Source organism: Convolutriloba macropyga, chromosome 1 (assembly GCF_964194025.1).
Source record: "Convolutriloba macropyga chromosome 1, txConMacr16.3, whole genome shotgun sequence".
In the NCBI taxonomy this organism is placed as follows: domain Eukaryota; kingdom Metazoa; phylum Xenacoelomorpha; order Acoela; family Convolutidae; genus Convolutriloba; species Convolutriloba macropyga.
The window spans coordinates 39,217,404-39,237,362 of record NC_134468.1 but is presented as its reverse complement, the minus strand read 5'-3'; positions in this window follow the sequence as shown (position 1 = coordinate 39,237,362).

The following is a 19,959-nucleotide window of genomic DNA, read 5'->3' as shown; positions in this document are numbered from 1 at the left end:
AATAATATAAGTTAAATGCACAATATATGAGCTACTTTTTCAGAGGTATTATATATCTATATCAATAAGAAGACAAATAAAAATTTTTGTGGATAAGTCGAATGGGAAGATTATGTGTCCTTGCGGATTAGCCTGCTCGGTTGCCCCTAAAGGTATATTGGTGACAATTTAAGCAGTGATTTTGGAAAAAAATTACACATTTTAAAATAAAATAGCGGTATAGCCGGCGATTTGGTGAGAAATAAAAACGTTTGGATTAATCCAGAACCAGCTGTTGAAACGTCTAATGGCAGTACAAAATATTTCAAGGAATTTGCGTTTTCACGAAAGTTTAAAATTTATTTAATTTCGATTAAAAAACCCAAATCGGAGGCATTAATCATACTTTCATTAAAAAGAAGCATATTCACTGTTTCCATAGTTGCCAGGGCAGCTTTAGAAATTCGAAATTGCATAAATAAAGGAGACAAAATAAGCAGAATTATGACATACCCTAGCAAAGTTTCATTAATTGTATTTCCTACGATTTTTTTCTGAAGCGGTGACAAATTACCATGTGAATTGCGCACATCAAGTCACATGAAAAAATTAACTCAACAAAAAAGTATTTCTTAATCGTTTTGATTGTTTACGATTGTTTTTGATTGATTAAGAGATATAATTGCCTTCCATTTGTCTCGCTCCATTTGCTCTAGTGTTATATCTAAAGAAATGAACAAAAATAAATCTCAGTGTCATGATCCCCGTTTTTGTATATAGGTATATCCTTTCTTAAAGATCTATCAAACTTAAGTTGCAAATTCGGAACTGAACATTTACATATAATTTAAGCTCTTTGTCGTCTAGCCGCAAATAATTAAAGGTCAGGCGAACTGTATAACCGCGAGGTTCTTACTTGACATTTTACAGTTTGAACTTTAGTTTGAAAACGGCGTTCATGTTGATTTATGGATCACAAACTTATTTAAAATTGTTTGGTTAAGTGTTTGGTCAGTTGTTTGGTAAAATCAAACATCTACTTTATAAAAATTCTTTCAAAAATGTCATTTTGAACTATATTGATTAACTGTCTGTCAATACACTTACACTCTTTCTTTTTCTAGTGTTCAATCTAAAGAAATGAAGAAAACTTATCTTTAATCAACATTTTTTTTGTATACATATATGTGCTTTTTCAAAATTCTATCAAAATTCTTGTTCCAAGATTTAAGCAACCTACTAGTATAGAAAATGGTTCTATTTCTCTCCTAATGGTTCATCTGCTGTTTTATTGAATTACTCTGCAGCAGACTAATGATTTTTTGGACTCTGCCATTACGTAATTTCATTAAAATTTTGAAAAAGTTTGTTAAGTTTTCAAAATTTTGTAAAGTTTGCCCGTTCTCTGTTGTTTGATTGTTCTCTTACTTCAACCGAATATTTAGGCAGTATTTTTGACAGTCTAATGAAGGCTCATAGTATAGTTGTTTCACCGTTAGTGTTACTGATTACTTTGAATCTATGTGTTTCAGGCAAAAAGTTTTTTTTTCTGTTTTGGATCATTTCAGTTTTTTTCTGTCTTTAATCAACAATTTTTTTTGTATACATATATGTGCTTTTTCAAAATTTTATCAAAATTCTTGTTCCAAGAATTAAACAACCTAGTTTAGAAAATGGTTCTACTCCTCTCCTAATGGTTCATCTGCTGTTTTATTGAATTGCTCTGCAGCAGACTAATGATTTTTTGACTCTGCCATAACGTAATTTCATTAAAATTTTGAAAAAGTTTGTTAAGTTTTCAAAATTTTGTAAAGTTTGCCCATTCTCTGTTGTTTGATTGTTCTCTTACTTCAACCGAATTTTTAGGCAGTATTTTTGACAGTCTAATGAAGGCTCATAATATAGTTGTTTCACCGTTAGTGTTACTGATTACTTTGAATCTATGTGTTTCAGGCAAAAAAATTTTTTTTCTGTTTTGGATTTTGATGTTCTTTTTGTAGGTGTGCTAAAAATTGAGTAATGTAGGATCTTTGTAATTGCAAAAACAGCAAAGGACAAGTTTATGAAAGGAGGAAGTTAATAAACTATTATTTTCTTATTCAAATTTTTTTCAAGAATAAGTGATATTTGAGTTCTGAGGTCTTTTGTCTTTACTTTTGTTATATGGCCACACTGTCTCATTTATTAAAATTTCATGAGTCGAAGTTTAACATATCTGAATCCGAATGTCTCTTTAGTTTAGTGGCTCATCAAAAATGTGGAATTGACGGAGTCTCGATATCAATAAAAAGACAAATGAAAAATTTTGTGGATAAGTTGCATGGGAAGACTAGGTGTCCTCGCGGATTAGCCTGCCCGGTTGCCCTAAAAGGTATATTGATGACAATTTAAGCAGTGATTTTGGAAAAAAATTACACATTTTAAAATAAAATAGCGGTATAGCCGGCCAATTGGTGAGAAATAAAAACCTTTGGATTAATCCAGAACCAGCTGTTGAAACGTCTTACGGCAATGCAACATTTTTCGTTAAGTTTGCGATTTCACGAAAGTTCATTTATATTCTTTTGAAAATCACAAAAAAGTGCAATTTTGTAATTTGGAGGCTGTAATCACACTTTTTAAAGGGAAGCATATTCACTGATTTCATAGTTACCAAGGCAGCTTTGAAGTTTTAAAAGTGCATAAATAATTAAGAAAAATAAGCAGAGATATGATTTATCCGAGCAAAAATTGATTAGTTGTATTTTCTGCAATTTTCACTTTGAAGTGGTGACAAAGATTGAGCACATCAAGTCACATGAAAAAAAAACGAATCGACAAAACCACTTTTTTATTTATCTTTTATTTAGAAAACTCTTGATTTGTTCAAGGTTTCTCAACAAGCAGTGAAAATCAAAATTTATTTGGTGTTTTATTGATTTGGCATGCTGTCATTGTTTTAAGCAACAACTCAGTGAGAAACTGCAAAAACAATTTTCAAAAAAATGTGATGGGTTTTAACCTTTCTGCTTTTTTCATACAAAATTTCTCAAGATTGACGAAATAATTTAGATTTGAAAATGAAAACAATCGAAAACTTTAGATTACAATATTGAAAATCAAAAGCAAGAGTTTCAGAAAAAGACGGATGTCCAAGAACTGCTCAACGGCTTTTTGTAGTTAAATAAAGGCTGTTTTTGTTCTAAATCAGTAATACTTTTCAAAAATGCCAATCAAATTTGATTTAACATAAAATTTTAAACTAAAATTGAAGAGGCTATCAATCCCTTACTTTAGGTGCTTCTTTAATAGAGAAAACCGAACAACAACGCCAAAAAACCACAGAAATAGTCGGTGATTTCGGATTCATACTTAATAAAGCCTCTGTATGTTCAGTTTGCATTGTCGTATGAAAGATTGGAAACCGTCATTTTTTGGCGCAAGAGAAATTCGATGTGTTCGGTTTTAGAGGATTTGGTGTGTTTGATATTTAAACGTAAGAGATCATCGGCATGTTCGGTGTTTAAACGTAAGAGATTGTCGGTATGCTCTGTGTTTAAAAGTAAGAGATCGTCGGTATGTACGGTTGAAGACATAGGAATTTGTCGACTTTCACCTGTACGTCTAATTTGTCAAACAATCGAAAATTCTTCTTGAGCTTGTTTTCAAAATTTGCGTTTTCACGAATGTTTAAAATTTATTTAATTTCGATTAAAGAAACACAAATCGGAGGCATTAATCATACTTTCATTAAAAAGAAGCATATTCACTGTTTCCATAGTTGCCAAGGCAGCTTTAGAAATTCGAAATTGCATAACTAAAGGAGACAAAATAAGCAGAATTATGACATACCCTAGCAAAGTTTCATTAATTGTATTTCCTACGATTTTTTTCTGAAGCGGTGACAAATTACCATGTGAATTGCGCACATCAAGTCACATGAAAAAATTAACTCAACAAAAAAGTATTTCTTAATCGTTTTGATTGTTTACGATTGTTTTTGATTGATTAAGAGATATAATTGCCTTCCATTTGTCTCGCTCCATTTGCTCTAGTGTTATATCTAAAGAAATGAACAAAAATCAATCTCAGTGTCATGATCCCCTTTTTTGTATATAGGTATGTCCTTTCTTAAAGATCTATCAAACTTAAGTTGCAAATTCGGAACTGAACATTTACATATAATTTAAGCTCTTTGTCGTCTAGCCGCAAATAATTAAAGGCCAGGCGAACTGTATAACCGCGAGGTTCTTACTTGACATTTTACAGTTTGAACTTTAGTTTGAAAACGGCGTTCATGTTGATTTATGGATCACAAACTTATTTAAAATTGTTTGGTAAAGTGTTTGGTCAGTTGTTTGGTAAAATCAAACATCTACTTTATAAAAACTCTTTCAAAAATGTCATTTTGAACTATATTGATTAAATGTCTGTCAATACACTTACACTCTTTCTTTTTCTAGTGTTCAATCTAATGAAATGAAGAAAACTTATCTTTAATCAACATTTTTTTTGTATACATATATGTGCTTTTTCAAAATTCTATCAAAATTCTTGTTCCAAGATTTAAGCAACCTACTAGTTTAGAAAATGGTTCTATTTCTCTCCTAATGGTTCATCTGCTGTTTTGTTGAATTACTCTGCAGCAGACTAATGATTTTTTGGACTCTGCCATTACGTAATTTCATTAAAATTTTGAAAAAGTTTGTTAAGTTTTCAAAATTTTGTAAAGTTTGCCCGTTCTCTGTTGTTTGATTGTTCTCTTACTTCAACCGAATATTTAGGCAGTATTTTTGACAGTCTAATGAAGGCTCATAGCATAGTTGTTTCACCGTTAGTGTTACTGATTACTTTGAATCTATGTGTTTCAGGCAAAAATTTTTTTTTTCTGTTTTGGATTTTGATGTTCTTTTTGTAGGTGTGCCACAAATTGAGTAATGTAGGATCTTTTTAATTGCAAAAACAGCAAAGTACAAGTTTATGAATGGAGGAAGTTAATAAACTATTATTTTCTTATTCAAATTATTTTCAAGAATAAGTGATTTTTGAGTTCTGAGGTCTTTTGTCTTTGATTTTTTTATCTGGCCACACTGTCTCATTTATTAAAATTTCATGAGTCGAATTTTAGCATATCTGAATCCGAATGTCTCTTTAGTTTAGTGGCTCAACAAATATGTGGAATTGACGGCTTAGAGTTTTGTTAAAAATTAGAAACTTTTGACTTCTATCTAAGTTTCATTTTTTCAATTTTGGTCCCTTTTTATTCTGATTATCTATTGTTTTGGTTGATGATAAAGGCAAATGGTTATTACATGTGTAATAATTGAATTTCTGGATGTATTCATTCAACTATGTTTTTTTAGTTTTTGTTTTAAAGATACTAAAAGCTTTTGGAAAAAAATTCTGACCTTCAATTTTGTATTGTCCGTTCGAAACTCTTAACATTGACAACATTTACTAGCTGCCTCAGACTCAATCTTATGTGTTTATTTTCCGTGGTTTTAAAATTGTGGCAAATTTTAAGATGTTAGCACCAACGCAACTTTTTTTAAAATGGAATTTATTTCTGTTTTTTTCCAAGTTTACTTTTTTAGGAATTGATAACCAATTTGCTAGAGCATAATTACCGTCAAGATGAATTATTTTAGTTGTGATCAATCACCTGATTAAGACTGTCTCACCTCTATCTGATCGTATGCTTATCTGATCTCTATTTCATTTTGCATTCTCAACTTAGAATGTTCAGAGGTCACTTTTGTTAACACTTATCGGCTTAATTTTTTGTCATCGGAAAAATAGTTGTTCATTTCCTAAAATTATTTTACTTTTCATTTCAGAAATTGCCTTAGAGTTGAACTCCTGTCTCTCATTTTGATTATTTGAGTATTCATTCTTATAAGTTAAAAGAACAAAATATGAGCTACTTTTTCAGAGTTATTCTATCTCTATATCAATAAGAAGACAAATGAAAAATTTTGTGGATAAGTTGAATGGGAAGACTATGTGTCCTCGCGGATTAGCCTGCCCGGTTGCCCCTAAAGGTATATTGGTGACAATTTAAGCAGTGATTTTGGAAAAAAAATTACACATTTTAAAATAAAATAGCGGTATAGCCGGCCAATTGGTGAGAAATAAAAACGTTTGGATTAATCCAGAACCAGCTGTTGAAACGTCTTACAGCAATGCAATATTTTTCGTTAAGTTTGCGAATTCACGGCAGTTTATTTAAATTCTATTGAAAATCACAAAAAGGTGCAATTTGTAATTCGGAGGCTGTAATCACACTTTTTTAAAGGGAAGCATATTCACTGATTTCATAGTTACCAAGGCAGCTTTGAAAGTTTAAAAGTGCATAAATAATTAAGAAAAATAAGCAGAGATATGATTTATCCGAGCAAAAATTGATTAGTTGTATTTTCTGCAATTTTCACTGTGAAGTGGTGACAAAGATTGAGCACATCAAGTCACATGAAAAAAAAACAAATCGACAAAACAACTATTTTTTTATTCTTTTATTTAGAAAACTATTGATTTGTTCAAGGTTTCTCAACAAGCAGTAAAAATCAAAATTTATTTGGTGTTTTATTGATTTGGCATGCTGTCATAGTTTTAAGCAACAACTCAGTGAGAAACTGCAAAAAAAATATTCAAAAAAATGTGATGGGTTTTAACCTTTCTTCTTTTTTCATACATAATTTCTCAAGATTGAGGAAATAATTTAGATTTGAAAATGAAAACAATCGAAAATTTTAGATTACAAAATTGCAGTCAAAAGCAAGAGTTTCAGAAAGAGACGGATGGCCAAGAGCTGCTCAACGGCTTTTTGTAGGTAAATAAAGGCTGCTTTTGTTCTAAATCAGTAATACTTTTAAAAAAATGCCAATTAAATTTGATTTAACATAAAATTTTAATCTAAAACTGAAGAGGTTATCAATTCCTTACTTTAGGTGCTTTTTTAATAGAGAAAACCGAACAACAACGCCAAAAAACTTCACAGAAATAGTCGGTATTTTTGGATTCAAACTTAATAAAGCCTCTGTATGTTCAGTTTGCATTGTCGTATGAAAGATTGGAAACCGTCATTTTTTGGCGCAAGAGAGATTCGATGTGTTTGGTTTTAGAGGATTTGGTGTGTTTGCTATTTAAACGTAAGAGATCATCGGCATGTTCGGTGTTTAAACGTAAGAGATTGTCGGTATGCTCTGTATTTAAAAGTAAGAGATCGTCGGTATGTACGGTTGAAGACATAGGAATTTGTCGACTTTCACCTGTACGTCTAATTTGTCAAAACAATCGAAAATTCTTCTTGAGCTTGTTTTCAAAATTTGTCGAACGAATTTTTATTTACTTTCAGTTTTTGAATTCAAAATTGCAACATACTTGTAGAAATTTGAAGAGAATTTTGTTGATTAATTCACCTTCAGTGAGTTTTGGAATACTTTCTTGTAGTTTACAAGCAATGTTTTTGACTGTTCGTTACGGTTGAAACCAAACATGCCGACTCTTTTTTTTCGGTCTGCCGGACTAAACTGCGGTTAAAACCCAGGAGAGGAAAGCTCATGGTATTTCTCTCAACAATACCGAATCTCTCTCACGTATAAAAGACAACGATTCCGAATCTTTCTTGCGTTTAAAAAACGCTAATACCGAATCGGTCTTACGTTCAAAAGACGACGATACCGAATCTGTCTTAAGTTTTAAAAAAAACAAACAAGATCTTTCTAATGTTAAATAACGAACAAAAACGATGATGCCAACCAGAAAATCGAAGGAACTTTCGTCGTTTTTGGCTAGAAAGACAACAATAACGATTTCTCATGTATAAAAACCAAAGATTCCTCAACTAGGTTTTAGAAAACCCTTTTTAGAATTGAATTGTATTAATCTTCCCGCTTTTTTTTCCCATTCAGACGTGGAATTTTTAAGAAAATTATCTGACAGCACGAAAGGATGACAGAACATTTTTTAGTACAAACAGTTTTGTTTCGAAAACTCGAGGAACAAAGAAACAGATTTGAGCTACTGATTATGACTTTTTATGAATTGATTACTGATTATGAAATCATATGAAATCTACTTGCAGTAGAGTGAAACTGGTTTAATAATTCTTGCCTAGTATTTAAAAAAATCCAGGTGATGTAATAATAGGGCACTTTATTAAAAAACGTTAAGCCTAATTAATTAATAGTCTCGACAACTTCTTGCCACAACAGTTTTAGGGAATAACTGTCGGTTGGTGTTAATTTTTTGTTCAGTCACTTCGACTGTTAAATAAATTTAATGTAGAATGTTACGAGTGAAGTAATAGTAGAAGCCGTCGTTTTCTATGTAATTCCATTGCATGATGTTTCAGGGGTGCAAGCTAATAATTAAGTTCAAGCTAAATTGTTTCATTTGGCGTCTCAGTTTCTGATTGTCGTGAATGCTGTTTGCAGTAAATCATACAAGGATGCTCGCTATTGTGCGATAGCACATAATGTTCCGATCTCGCTCATCCACAATAGAGTCTCAATTGTCTAACAACTGAAGCAGAGATAGACTGTCTCTAAGGATTTAGTTCAAATTTTGTTATTTTTAAATTTGAGAGATTCTTACCAAAGGACAGAAATCTATACAAAAAAGGGTTCTACACAAAAAAAATTAACTTTTCCCCCAAAATGAGCACGCCAACAAACGAAACAACAGACCTGAAATCAACTCTAATGCAATTTCTCAAGCAGGAAATAATTTCTACAATTTTATCAAATGAACAACTAATTTTTACCAAAAAAGAAACAAATGAGCTCAAAAGTGAGCACAATTAAACAAAGACCTCAGAAATCTATTTTGAGCATTCCAAGCCACATCAAATCCAAAAAGATTTTATCTAGACTGTATAATCTTGAGGTAAGTTACGATTGAAGTGATTCGTTTTCGCTTTTGCAACTTATCAGAATGTTGCTCTAGCAAATTATTTATCAATTCACATTTTAAAAAATGCAGACAAAAACAGCAATGTTCCTTAATAAAACTCCAAATACTTCAAAAACTTTCGTTGCCATCCAAGTACAGCTTCACAGTAAATTCCAAAAAAATTAAACAAACAGGGCTTGGGCAGATATGTTTCAGTACGAAGCAGCTAGAACAATCTGTTATTATTTTGAAACAATTCAGTAAACAAATTGAGAAAAACCCGGATTTATCAACGAACAAAAAAACTGATACATTGGATTGCCGGGAACCAAATTTTAAAAACAAATAAAAATAAAAATATAGATAAAATAATATAAAATTGAAAATATAGATAATTTCAAACTGTTGCGAAATTAAGCGGCGTCAATTTAAAATCGATAACCAGCCCTCAGCAAAAAGTCAAATTTAGATTTGACTGTGCTTATTTTTGACTGATCAAATTTTCACTCAATGAGATTGAACGGCAAAATATCAAAACAAAATGAAAGACCCTCAGAACTCAAATTTCCTTAAATGATTTTAGAAAAAGTATTAGTTATTAAAACTTTTAGCCATTAAATCAAGCTATTAATCAGCTTCTCTTATGCTACTAATGCAATTAACAAGATCTTTTATTATTTAGAATGTAGCAAACATACAGAAAAGGTCTTTTAAGGCCAATACACAAATTTTTTCAAAACGTTACCAAAACAAATACTTTTAAAGTAATCAGTATTTTAGCTATTGAAAAGAGACATTATGCAACCTTCTTAGAACTTTTTAGAACAACAAAAAATTCATTGAGTAATGTGACATAGTAACATAAAACAAATAAGAAAAAAAATGGTAAAGTATACAAATTTTTAATGTTGTTAAGTAGTGTAAAAATGAACAAAATCAATAGTTGCCCACAATTCAGCTCAGGCAACAAGAGCAATGCACCAATGAGACACAAACTTTGCATTTACCAGACGCAGCAGTTCAAAATTTGCAACAAAAATAGTGATAAATCCTTAAGAAAGCACATACTTGTCTACAAAAATAATATTAGGACATTGAGATCAGTTTTATCCATTACGTTTGAAATAAATCTAGAACATATGGAGCGAGGCAAATCGTATTTAATCCAAATTCACATTTCATCAAAAGCCCACTACAAACAAAAAATTAGGCGCTGAAATTACACCTATCCGGTTTTCAAACCAAAGTTCAGATTGTAAAGTATTCCAAGTAATATCTTTGGTATTTGACTTGCCTGAAATCTCATTATTTCAAGTAGATTGCGTAATGTGTAAGTGCAAGCAGATTTTTTTCGAAAAAGTGACATCTAAATCACATCAGTTTCAAACAGAAGTTTAAATTCATCTTCCTTGGAAAAACAATTAGTCTTGAAAGGAATTGGAATAATATATATGTCCAATATTAAACAACAAGAAAAATATAGAAAAAATTACCCTATCAAAAATAAAAAAAATGTATTAAATTAATTACTACAACAACGAGTTTGTAATGAAAACTATAAACTATAAACTATGTACTTTGTTTAATTTGATTTAAATTTTCTAGGTTCGTGAGAATTTCAGTGAGACAGTATTGATACTAAGTGGCAAAAAAACCATCATTAAAAATTATTTAAAGGAAACTATTCGTGTCAAAGACAACAAAATTATTAGTTGCCAGAAACCAATCAAACAACAGCATAAATTCACATTTTAAGCGAGTGCATCACATATATCATACTTCGAGAGAAAAAATAGACGTCAAATGTCTGCACAACTAAAAACACAAAACTGACTCTAAAACTAAAAAACTTGATTCAAATCCAAACCTGTTACGTTTTAAAAACCACAATGAGATATTAAAAAATAGCCTCAAGTTCGCTTAAGGTCTTCTAAGACACACAAATTTATAAAATGTAATTGTGCAAAACAATAACAAATCATGAAAAAAAGTCTATAAATGTGTCAATCGAGCTGAACAAAAACCCCAGTTGAGCATGCAGTTCCTCACTCCCACAAGTGGAGTTGGAACAATTATTTGGTTTTTCTAAAGAATCAATCGAAGAAAAAACGGTGATAATTCACACTATTAAAGAATATATCAATTTCGAATCATCTTTTGTGAGAAAATTTTTAAAATTCACAGAAATAAATTAAATACGCTGAAATGGCTGATTTCAATCTTTTCAGTTTAAGCTCCACTCCTTTTCTGTTCATGCTGCTAATGTCTGTAGATGTTGTATTCTGTATGTTAAATTTTTGTATTTTGACATGTTTTATTGTCACATCTATCAGATGCATGTTTTAAGAAAAGAGTACATCAATTATGCTACTAAAAATTTACTCTCGATACTCTAAGTATTGGGAACACTCTTTTGAATAAGACAATTCTTCTGAAAATCTAAAAATTTGTCAAAATAAACCGTGTGCTCAATTCAAAGCATATTGAGTGATTTTTTCTAATACTTTTTGAAATAATTAAAAAAATAATATTGCTTCGAATGGTTGTTTGAGAAAAAGCTGCGTTTTAACGTTCAGTAATGAAGTATGAGAAATATGATGAAAATAATCGTTGGTAAAGAGCTGGTTCGTAAAACCAACATTTAATTATTTGTAAGTTACTTCAGTAACGTTTGTAATCTATCTTATCCTCCTATTAACGTTATCTACGCTTCTCTCTTAGAAAAAGATCTAGGAGAGTGACAAAAAAATTTGTTTATTTGAAAATTTGTTGCTGAGTAAATTAACCAACAAAGTGTGAACATTTGTTCTTCCAAATGTACGGAGATCCTTTCAATTTCGATCTCATATAAAAGTTTAAATTGAAGGTAGGAAAACCACACACGTTTGCTATTTTTGTGTTGCTCATTTTTGGGTTAAAAGTGTTTTTTATGTTTAAGGAGCTAAATATATTGCCCATGAGGCGAAAAACTGATTATCTTACTAATCCAGATATTAGAAATCCAGGAGCATGCCGGGCGTTTTCAGAAATTTTGTCGGTGCTTCTTTTTGTCATCTTTTTTTTCTTTTTCTGCAATCACTTCTCCTTAGATTAAAAAGGGGTGAGTCATATTGGAACCCACATTGAAGTTTATGAAAGAACTTCGATTTTTAAATAGTAATTTTTCAAAGTTTTACTTTCTGTGAACAGCAAATTTGCGCCGATGCAGGTTACAGAGCCTTATCTTTATCATATCTGTTCATAAAACAAACATTCTAAACATTAATTGTATATTGGTGTGTAAGTTTATAGTCATTTCATTTCAATGAACCTTGTAAACTATTGTGGAAACATTGATACTCTAACTCATTATTTCTTCAGCTTGCTAAAACACGAGTATCGTGGGGAAAAATTGCCAAAAAATTTTATCTCTGAAGAAAAATTTAACCAAAACTGCTGACTACACACGCTGAGATCTCTAATTTTACTAACCTGATTGTAAAAAAGGTGACATTCTTGAGTTTTTTTGAATAAAACTGAAGCTTTCTTTACCTTTTCAGACATGCGCTGAAATGCACTGGAATAACATAATCATGACAATATCAAAAACTTCCCTGGGGCACTGGCTCGTTTCGATTTCCAATCTCCAATAAAAATTAGGGGCAGATATTAAGCATTATATGAACCAAATAATGAGTCGAACAAAAATGCTCTATCACAAATTGTTTTTAACAGAGCGGTTTGCTAATTGCTGGCCCAAAATTAATTATTAACAAATTCAAAAACAGTCTAGACACTTTGTGTACGTTTCAACACAATTTTTCTTACTCTGCATCTTTTTGGATATCAAACGCTGTTATTTGACTTTTTGTGAACTATTTTGCGAAAAAAACTCTAAGATATTAGTTTTTGGAGCTTCAAGAGATCTTTGATTTTTGCAACCAGTTAACAGTATCTAAGTCCTCCTGAGATCAAAAAACGACTAATAAACAGTCTACATTTCTTCTACCCTCGTTTATCATTTTTGATTGATGTGTGTTTGAAATTAAATTAAATTTTTTCTGGGAGATTGAGCAGTCAAATTAGTGTAACATACGAAAACAATTGCTATGTTGTAATTTGATGTGAATTTTAGGGCTCGCATGTCCACACACAATTTTATTCACCAAAATTATAATTCAAGCCAATAAGCCAAAATCGTTTCGGCCATAATTCATAGAATTTGATTAAGTGCTAAATTAAGCAAACTTAGCTCAACTTTCTGTTACTTGCTGAAACTTGCATAGTCACATTTGTTTTTCTTTATATTTTTGTCTGCTTTTTTCCGCTATGCGATAACCCCCGCCCTTGTCTGTGACCCCTACTCACGTAAGTCTTAGCTATTTAGGGTCATTGTTTTTTTTCTTTTTTGTTTTTCTGTAGTCTTCAAGGAAGATAAAAAGGCTCATGCAAAAGCTAAAGCAAGTTTGCTGCTCCAAAAATCCGTACCCTTTCTCTGGTGGCTCTCATTCCCGAGCATGTGATTCGAAAAACTTGCAAGAATCTTGCAAGAAACTTGGTACCCGTATGCATTCACTTGCAAGCTTGTTTCCAAGTTCGTGCAAGTTTTTGAATTGGGCGATCACTAGGGTAGTCACATCTTCAACAATTTTGGTAGTTATATGTTCATTTATGTTGCTATTCGTTCAAAATACATTTTTAGACTTCTTAACTTTTGTTCATTCCCATTCCCTTTCTTCTTTGAAAAAGGTCAATTCAGTAGGATTTTCACTAGCCAATTCGCAATTTATGTTATGATACTGGATTAAGGTAGCTTTTTGAAATTTTTCAACGGACGTTTTTTTTTATATCTTTTTGAATAAAGAAGTTGTCTCCGTATTATAAAGAAATAGATACGTCAACAATCTCTAATTAATTAATGCAACTGCTATGCGATTTCTCCCATGAATGACTCTCTCATATCATTTTTAATGAAGAGAATAAAACGCAATAAATGAAGTGTTAACGGGTAATGTTGGATACTAAGTTCATTCAGGCAAAAAATTGTCAATGTTCCAGTCATCACTGTCGGTACGTTTTTCCAGTAAATGATTGTGGTTTCACCCCAACCAATGAAAAAAAATCTAATTATTAAATTTTAATTTTTTTACCCGTGAATTTTCATTATATTTGCGATAATTTCATGTACGCTTAAAGTAAGGCAGTAATCATTTTTGTTTCAGTTAACTTGATGCTTTTTGGGTAAATTTTATCTATAATTTGTTTAGTTGAGTGCGAGAAAAAAATCTTTGAAGAATATGTGAATTTTGGCTAATTACTTCTTGCTTCGATTAATTACCTATCTAATTCAAAAAAATTAGGATTGAGTACAAAATGATGTTTATTTGAATCGCAATAAGCAAATTTACGTTATGTTATTTTAGATGTTATCACGCATATGGTATTTTATATTGTGTATTATATACTTTACTCTGACTTCGTGACGTCATAATTTTTTCACATCATCTCACATTTTTCGACCAAACTTTTACATTTTTCACACTCAAGTGTGTGCCATTTCCCTGTAGCAATTAAGAGTAAAGTTATAGGCATGTTAAAGTGCAATTTTGCAAGTGTTTTATACTTTATTCCCTCCAGCGATAACCAAAGAAAGCAGGGGTCTTTTAAGCGAATGAGGGGAGGGGAGGGGAGAGGAGGGGAGGGGAGGGGGTATATCTACAGATGCACACCTAAAGAGCGAAAGAGAGAGAAAAGAGTTAGAGGGTCTTATTGTTTACAATTGCCTTTTAGCTTTCAGTGTTCCATCTATCATTTCAATTTGCTCAATTGTGGTGAAAATGGCGCATCTTTTGCCCCCCAAGGGTGTAAGTTACTACAACAGCTCTGTTCTATTCTATCTTATTACAATTATTTCGATCCTCCAGATTTCTACTTTTATTTTTTCATCAGCGGCAGAATAATGGCTGTGAACAGTTTTTTGAAGTGTCTCTCTGCGCTATATTTGTACAATATTGGACCATTCACTAAAAAGCAGAAATATTTCTGAAATAGCTGAATTATTCCTTTTGCATTATACTAAACACCCTAAAACTTTAAACGGCAGTGTTTAAATTGGCGGCTGCTGACTGTTAAATCTGGGGCGAAGTTAATTGAAATCTGTAGAAGTAGGGAAAAAAGTTTGGAAATAAAAAGTAAAACAACCAAAAAATTATTGAGAGTCTGAGAAACTCTTCAGCAAACAAGTAAAAGTGTCATTTTGACAAATCATTACAGAGACGTTTGCTTCCAATTTTGAAAACACCGATAAAAACATTCAATCATATTCCTGTTACCAGTATTAAACTACAGCAACTCATTCGTGAGATCTCATATTATAGAATTAAAGAAATTTACGAAACCTGCAAACTCATCAAGAATTATATTAATGAGGACCGTTTGAGTGCGTTTGTATATTAGGCTCCGACTCTTTTAGTTTATTGTTCCCACATTTATTTTTAAAAAATTCGAGAACTTCATGCCAGCCCCCTTGTTGTTCCGACCCCACTTGTGGGGGGAGGAACTATATACTCAAATGGGTTTTTCTTTGTTCAGTCAATTTTGGCCGACCGATATATTCGTCGTAGAGAAATGTGAGTGGTATCATTAGAAAGCTGGTCAAGCGTAGAATTCAAAATTAAAAGGATTTTTTTTATTTTCGTTTTTTTCGAGGAGTTACCGAGGATTGAAGTTTTGTGTGAACACGCGATATTTGTTCACTTTTAGTGTAATTTTTCTCCTATTTAAAATACTTTCTATAAAAATAGTATTTCCAAATTAAATTTCACGCCAAAAAATGGACCAATTTTTTGTTCCTAATAGACTAAAGGCGATAAAAAATACTAGTTCTGGTCTTATTGGGAAGTTCACTATCAAAAAAAAATTCGAAATCTATTTCAGAGCTCTTTTTTTATAAAACTTTTGTCTTTTTTTTTGCTTTTTTTAAGTCATCTAGAGACAAGTCACTTTTTGTATCAAAGATCTGTTAAAGACCAACCTCCTTTACAGTCAAATTAAGGCCAATGAACAAAAAAAATCGTTTTCAAGGAATTGCTCATGTTTTTTTTCGGCTTCGATTCTGAGTTTTCGTAATTTTAAATGAAATTTTGAAATACTTTTTTAGGTTTTACAATTTTTTTGGGGTCCGATGGCAAGGATTTATTGACTAACAGTGCATTATGTTCCATAATGAGCCTTAAGTGATCATATCTAGTGCTCTGAGCGGACAGCTAATGGCTGTTAAGACTCAAAAAATAATTTTTCGATTATTTTTGAACATTAAAGAACAAAACTTATTATCGTGAACTGTAAGTCACTACAGGAGTGACAGCACCCTCTTCCTTCCTACTGCAACCACATTTAATCTGGTTAGCGGTTTTGTCTTCTACCTTTTGGTTATATGACTTCAATGACACAAGATTTCAATTTTTTTAAAAAATTTTTTGGATATTTTTTCTTATTATTGGTTACTTTTGAACTCTTATCACAATATCCAAACATTATACACATTATCTAATAATTATTTTAATTCCATTGGCTTAAACAGGACGTTCAGTGGATCTCAGATAAAGTTTTCACAGAAAAACTAAAGGTTTAATTGGCTTCGACACTTTCTTCTCGCACTTTTTTTTCACGAAATTTTGGCTTTTGCCTGTTTTTGTTATTGTTTTCACAGTCATAAGACTTATTGTGATGTCATGATAACTATCTATGCGTAACAAAAATCTTTTTCCTCTCATCGGGTTTTATCTGAGCGGAGATATTGAGCTCTGTTGAAAGATTTTGAGGTTAATGGCTGTTAAGAGTTAAAAATAATTTTTCGAATTTTTTTGAATATTAACCAATCCTAAACCTTTTCTCTTGAACTGTTGGTCAAAGTCAGTACTAGCGTAATCTTTAATCCAAAATTAACCTGGTTACCGGTTTTATCTTCTACCTATTAGTTTTAAAACTTCATTGCCACGAGATTTCACTTTTTTTTTAAAATTTTTGCGTACTTTATATTATTTTTGGATCCTTTTGAAATCTTATCACATCGTCCTACTGCTGATGGTCGCCATTGTTTTAGGGATAAAGTTCAACGGATCATAGATAAAGTTTTCAGAGAAGAGCTTATGATTTGAATTGCTTTGACATAGTCTTCTGGCACTTTTCTAATTAATTTTTGGTTCCTGCCTGTCTCTGTTGTCGTTTTCATAGTCAATAACTTGGTGTAAGGTCTTACTGATGAAATATGATTGTCAAACAAAATTAATGTCCCGTCGAGGCATAATTTAGCGTATTTACTGGCTTGCGTTGAAGGCTAATGAAACTAATTGCCTTGAAAATACGTGTTTTCTCGAAAATTTCGTTGTTCTAATGTATTTGTTTATGTTTGTTGATTTTTTGAAATTATATTGATAAATAAGAGAAACCTCATTGCACTTAAAAATTGATTGAAAATGGAAGAGTTTTTTGTGAAAAGGTCATTTTTTAATGCCTTCGACACTTCTCTCGCTCAATTTTTTCTCGAATTTGCTGTTTTTGTTCTTTAGGTAGCCCTTAATTGCTGAAGTTCTCATAGGCTTCTAATTGAGCATTAAATAAATGATGTTAACCAAAGCAGTCAGTTTATAGCGAATAGTCTTAAAGTTTTTGATAATCATATTGAAGTTTTTTTCAAACTTTTCAGTTTTTGTTTTTCTTTTCGTCAAATTGTAACTTATTTTCATCAATGAGAGGTCCCATCCAATTTCGTGTATTTCAGAGATAACTTACCTATTGATATTATTTGTCACAATATTTGTTTTGTTATATGCGTTTTTTGGACAATATTCGTTTTTCTGAACGTTTATTGAGTGGCCAATTGTTGTGTTTCTTTTTCTCTTCTTTCAGAACATTCGCGTCGCGTAATAACAGATCACAATGGTTTTTAAACGTGGCGCAAGTAAATTTATTTAATCTCTCAGTTTAAATTCTTCAGCTGAAGTCTCAGAAATAAGAATTCTGCTAAAAATACATAATGTTCAGATAATAGCTAATGATTTTAATGGTGGCAATAGTTTGTGTTTTCGCAAATCGTTTTTATTTTTTTTTTAAATTTTCTTTAGTTCGTTTCTATAGCTTAGTATACCCAAGGACAGTTCCTTTTGATTTTGTAATAACTTTTTAGTAATTTATCAAAGATTATTTAGTTAAAAGCGAATGATTTTTAAGACTTTTGAGATTTCTTGGTTTTAAAAATGTTGATAATTTTTGAATTTCGCCTCATTGATCGTTGGCTTTGTTGACTTGCTATATAGTCTCATTAAGAAAACTTTCCATCCACAGTTAGGAGAAAGTAAATTTGAGTAGTTAAGTTTTTATCTGACTGCATTGTGACGTTGTTACTTTGTGCTTTTAAATTAAGATTTTCAGTTTTTGTTGTGAAATTTTTTGTTTTTGCTATTTTTGTTTTTTTGTTTTGTTTTGTCTCGAAGTCTGTTCAATGTCAGATGCCATTGGCGTTGTAATGACGCATGGCATTATGTAATTCAATTATTAGATAGGCTGTATAACGATTGTTTTAAACTCAAACATCTATTTTTGTCATCTCTTCATTTGGTTGACAATTAAGTCAAAAATGTAGATCAGCTCGGAACATCATGTGCGAACACACATTAACGAGCCGCCTTGTTGCTATAAAGACAGCAATTGAAAAAATTAATAAGGGTAAGTCAGGTGCTACTAATGTAAAATGGGTAGATCATGCTATTTTCTGTTTTACCCCAGCTCCCAGCATTACATAGCCAATATGTTGGCAATATGTCGACATCAGAGGTAAATTGAAGGATTTTCCTCTCAAATATTAAAAAAAATTGCCCGATAAAATTTTTCTTGTACACGATCAATGATGAATTGGTAAAAACACGCATTATATTCAGTTGCCGCTCAAACAAGATGTATTTTTTAAATAAGCATGCAATTCAAAACATCGATGCATCTTTATATTGTAAATGCCGTTTGTTTTTAATTGTAGATGTGACTGTATGAGATGCATACAGTCTGCTATTACATGCATAATTGGGGGGATGCAAATTAAAGATTTTTGAAATTTCTTGGTGTAAAGTGTTGATTAATTTTTCAGGTGTCGCCTGACTGTTCGTTCTTTTGGTCGACTTGTTACCCAGTCTCATTAAGAAAATTTTCCATCTGCTGTATTGTTAAAAAAAGTGAACTTGTGTAGTTAAGGTTTTACCTGACTGCACTTTGACGTTGTTGCTAGGTGCTTTTTAATTTAGATATTCTGTTTTTGCCGTGAAATTTTTGTTTGTGCTAATTTTTTTTTTGTTTTTTTTTGTATCTTAGTCTCTTTAATGTCAGATCGCGTTGGCGCTGTAATGAGGCATGGCATTATGTAACTCAATTAGTAGATAAGTTGTGTAACGTTTGCTTTAAACTCAAACATCTATTTTTGTTATCTCTTCATTTGGTAGACAATTTAGTCAAAAATGTAGATGAGCTCGGGTCGGAACATCATTTGCGAACGCACATTAACGCGCCGCCTTGTTAAACTCTTTTTTGACTTTTTGAGGGCATCCCAGACTATTTTATGTGGTATCATTTTAAAACACTCTACCTCCCAAATTTCATAACAAGATGATTTTTCAAGAATTTTTAAATTGAAAAAGAAGTATTGAGCTAGAGGAGTTCGAACAATTTTGCCTCTTTTCGGACTATTTTTGTCCCTATTTCGACCAACTTCAACATCATTGACAATTTTTGATCATTTTGTATAATTATGTTTTTTCCCTCAAAGGGACTAGTTTTGAGAGGAAACGGTTAAATTAAGTTGAATCAAATTATGAGTAATGATTAATTGTTCCAACATTATTGACAAAAGGAGAACCTTAAGGCACCTTCCTTTTGTCTGGAATTTTTTGAAGGTAAACTGGGCCTAAATGTATTATTTTGATGTCAATGTTGTCATGGAACCCATACTTGAACAATGATCGTTTTCGTAAGAATCGGATTTCGTGAAAAAAAAAACCAATTATGCCATTATCCTTAACCAATTTTCAAGATTCGTTCCTGTTTTCGAAATAATTTGGGTTGTTTCAACTCCAATATAATTTT